A 4,767-nucleotide genomic window follows, 5' to 3' on the forward strand; every position below is an offset into this window, starting at 1 on the left:
TTGTTTGTTTGTTTTTGGTTTTTCGAGACAGGGTTTCTCTGTGTAGCCTTGGCTGTCCTGGAACTCTGTAGACCAGGCTGGCCTGGAACTCAGAAATTCTCCTGCCTCTGCCTCCCAAGTGCTGGGATTAAAGGCATGTGCCACCACACCCGGCGGCCTTTTTCTACATGTCATCATCCTTGTGGATCAGGAAGACCTTTAGACCAGAACTGGAGGTGGACATACCGTCCAAAGGTCCCCGCAGTGACCTGTGGCTAGTGGCTAGGGTGCATATCCCAAAGGTTCTGTAACTTCCCAAGAATGCTACCATGCAGGGACCAACCGTTCACTTCACATTCAGATTTTAGCAGTTATAGCCTGCCTTTAGAGCCCCCCTGGCTGCTCTAGCTTTGTCTTGTGTCACTCGGTCTGGCCCTTAGAATCACAACTCCAAGCAGTTCCCTTGGAGTGGCATAGAAACCAAGATAGGGCATGAGGTGCCCAACCGCGGCTTACACGACGTCATCTTGACTAACATTGAGGCCTGTGTGTGTGTGTGTGTGTGTGCTCCAAGACTGTGAGTTTTCTGGATACATCAAAGTATGTATTTCCATATGTGACTGGAACCCTGACCGTATTGAAAGCCACAAAATGTAGGCATCAGGAAGTTCAGAGCAGATTAGAACCAGAGGGCTCTAACCTAGTGAAGAGTTCAACCCCTCAACAGAGTCCCAATTTGATGGGCCTGTTAGAAGATGGAGCTTAGTTAGAGGAAGTGATTCACTGGGGGTGGGTCCTTGCAACTACACCAACCCCTTGTCCCTTCCTGTAGTCCCACTGTGAGGGTTTGTATATGCTTGGCCCTGTGAGTGGCACTATTAGGTATAGCCTTATTGGAGTAGGTGTGTCACTGCGGGTGTGGGCTTTAATATCCTTGTCCTAGCTACCTGGAAGCCAGTCTTCTAGTAGCCTTCAGATGAAGATGTAGAACTCTCAGTTCCTCCTGCACCATGCCTGCCTGGATGCTGCCATGCTCCCACCTTGATGATAATGGACTGAACCTCTGAACCTGTAAACCAGCCCCAATTAAATGTTGTCCTTAGAAGAGTTGCCTTGGTCATGGTGTCTGTTGACAGCAGTAAATCCCTGAGACAGAAGTTGGTGCCAGGAGTAGAGTATTGCTAGGATAGGCTTGAACATACTTTTGTTTGGAAGAGTGTGGATTTGGGGATTTTGGGTTTGGAAAGCAGTAGAATGTTTAAGTGGGGCTTAATGGGCCATACTAGTAGAAATATGCAAGACTTTGTTCCTGAGGGTGACTTGAATTGTGGGATCCTGGCTCTAAAGGTTTCAGAGAATTTTATTTAGCGTGTGGCAGAGGGACCATTCTTGTGACATTTTAGTGTAGAATGTGGCTTCTTTTTGCCCTTGTCTGAAGAGTCTGCCTGAGGCTAAAGTAAAGAGATTTATATTAATTGCATTGATGAAGCCTCAAAAAAGCCCAGCAGAGACTTTGTTCTCTACTTAAGTCTCATGAAGAGAGTTTTGAACAAGTATAGCAAGCTTAGAAAGGAAAAAATAATATAAAATACATGGTTTGAGTATTAAAGGGGCACCAGGAAGTGAAATCGAGCTGAATCCTGTATTCAAGGATATTAAATTGAATTAAGGGTGTGGTGATCTTGGGGCAAGATCCCACCCAGCTAAATTTAGGTCCAGGCATGTTACTACAAGATTTTAATCCCGGGAGGCAGAGGCAAGCAGATCTCTGAGTTCAAGGACAGCCTGAGACAGCAGATTCTAGGTGAAGAAAAGCTTAAATTCAGGAGCGGTGGTACAAACCTTTAGTCTAGCATTTGAGAAACAGAGCCCTGCAGACCTCTGAGTTCAAGGTCAATCTACAGAGCAAGTTCCAGGGCAGACAAGCGTAGGCAGAGAGGGAGTTGAAAAAACAGAAAGCTGGTATTAGAATAAAGGGGACTATGTTCCAGCCCCAGTAGGCAGCAGGACTCAGTAGCTTCAGCCATGTGGCTCTGGCCTTAGGGTTAAGAATAGAAGGGACTACCAGGACAATTGATGCCTATTAGTTGGAGCTAAGAAATTAGCAGTGAGCCGGGCGTGGTGGCGCACGCCTTTAGTCCCAGCACTCGGTAGGCAGAGGCAGGCGGATTTCTGAGTTCGAAGCCAGCCTGGTCTACAAAGTGTGTTCCAGGACAGCCAGGTCTGCACAGAGAAACTCTGTCTCGAAAAAAACAAGAAAAAAAAAAAGAAAGAAAGAAAAGAAATTAGCGGTGATTTAAAACAGACCAGCATCACTGAGGCGAAATCTGGGAAGTGTTTCCTGAGAGCACAAAGAAGCTGTGTTCCAGAGATAGCCAAGGTTGTACCTCATGCTGCAGCCAGACTTGGTAATGTGTAAGAGTCACCCAGGTGGTACTGGTTTTGAAGGCATGAAGGGGTCATGGAGAGCATGAGGCTTGGTACTGTGGGAAGCCAGGGAAGGCCATTGGTGAAGGTGCAGCCTCAGTTGTAGTTGATGATCAGGATGGAAGGGTTCATGCAAAGGAGCTGAGGCTTGGCTCCATGAAGAGAGCCTATGAGAGGCTATTGGTGAAGCAATAGTTGCAGTGGAAGACCCCAGCATGTTGGAGATGCCATCACCATGGGATGATCACCAAGAACAACAGCAACAATGGGGTGGATCAACCTGAGCTCAGAGTGCTACAGAGGGCAGAGCTGGAGAAGTGACCCAAGCCCTTTGGAGGAGCCCAGAAGATCATGTGTGGATTCCAGACATTGGAACAAGAAGCTGTAACATTGGAGACCCCAAGATGTTAGAGATCCATGGGCTATCTGCTGAGGAAAGCTGCTAACAGGGAGTGGGAACCAGCCCAGGAGAAAGATGTCTATTGCAGTCAACAAAGATGAAAAAGGAGTCGGAGATCTGAAGACCACTTTGACATCAAAGATGCAGAGTTTGAAGTTTGCCCAGCTGGTTTCCTGTATTGCTTTGGGGATTATAGTTAAGTGATTGGATGAATTTTGGACTTTTAACATTGTCAAGACTCATTGATTATTCGGACTTTGGAAGTTAGCATAATTTATTATGCTATGTATAGGTGTGGCCCCATAGATTCTTGTGTTTGAACAAGCCTGTTTGGGGACAGGGAATGGAATGTGATGGTTATGCTTGGCCCAGGGAGTGGCACTATTAGGAAGTGTGGCCTTGTTGGAGTAGGTGTGTCACTGTGGGCGTGGCCTTTAATATCCTTGTCCTAGCTGCCTGGAAGCCAGTCTTCTCCTAGCAGCCTTGGAATGGAGATGTAGAACTCTCAGCTTTTCCTGTACCATGTCTGTCCAAATGCTGCCATGCTCCCACCTTGATGATAGTGGACTGAACCTCTGAACCTGTAAGCCAGCCCCAATTAAATGTCTCCTTGGGGGGGGGGGGGCTGGAGAAGTGGCTCAGTGGTTAAGAGCACTGACTGCTCTTCAGAGGTCCTGAGTTCAATTCCCAGCAACTACATGATGGCTCACAACCATCTGTAATGGGATCTGATGCCCTCTTCTGGTGTGTCTCTTCTGGTGAAGAGAGTGACAGTATACTCACATACATCAATAAATCTTTAAAAAAATAAAATAAAAGGAGTCGCCTTGGTCATGGTGTCTGTTCACAGCAGTAAAACCCTAAATAATCTGACCGTGAGTATAAATTTCACATACCCTATCATGATGTTCTTCTGCCCAGGAGACCAGTGACCATAGTACTGAAACTCTGTGGGCCACCAAATGCTGAGTGACGGGGCAGACACCAAGCTACCCACTCAGCCACCTACCCGTTGTTATTTAAATAAAGCCTCTTGGCAGGCATCCACTCCTACTTTCTTCCTTGGAGCTGAGACACTTCAGGAAAACTTTTCCTCCAGCCTGGGACAGGAGCCCAGGGCTCAGACTGCTGGCCATGGCTCTCCACAGAGCCTCCTGCTCCTGCTCTGTCTCATTCTTCCCTCTCCTTTCCCCCCCATGAGTATTGATGAATTCCCACTGTTTCACTTTCCCTTTCCCAGGATGACTTGTGTGTTCTCAGCAGCAAGATCCCTCTGGGATCTTGAACACTGAGTGTCTCCAAGTGAGAAGTATTTGGGGTGTTGGTATCTTAGCCTGGCACTATGTCCTATGTGTCACACACCCTGGCTCTGTTTACTGACAGAGAGGAGACAGAGAGAGAGGGAGAGGGAAAGGGAGAGGAGAAAGAAAAGTGGCTTATATGAAGCCCTGTACAGGAAGAGAAGGGGGGAGGGGGAGGAGGATAAGGAGGGGAGGAAGGAGAAAGAAGAGTAGGAAGTGGGAGAGGGAGAGGGAGAGGGAGAGGGAGAGGGAGAGGAGAAAGTCAGATATTCCCTGGTATTTGTAACTGTAATCCCATTCACCTGGCTACAAGTGGTACAGAGAGAGAACTGAAGGATTTGCTCATTTTATCAACTCAGGTATTTTGTTGTTGTTGTTTTTGAGACATAGTTTCTCTGTATAGTCCTGGCTGTCCTAGAACTCACTCTGTAGACCAGACTGGCCTTGAACTCAAAGATCCACCTGCCTATGCCTCCTGAATGCTGGGATTAAAGGCATGCGCCACCATCACTGGCTCAACTCAGTTGCTTTAGGTTTAGTCTTTGAACATTTTTCATATAGTTCTGACCTGCTAGAATAAGGCTGTCTCGTTTTATAACCTTCCCTATTACACTTTTTTTCTTTCTTTTTTTTTTAAAGATTTATTTATTTATTATATGT

This window comes from Mus pahari, chromosome 12, assembly GCF_900095145.1.
Source record: "Mus pahari chromosome 12, PAHARI_EIJ_v1.1, whole genome shotgun sequence".
NCBI classification, from domain to species: domain Eukaryota; kingdom Metazoa; phylum Chordata; class Mammalia; order Rodentia; family Muridae; genus Mus; species Mus pahari.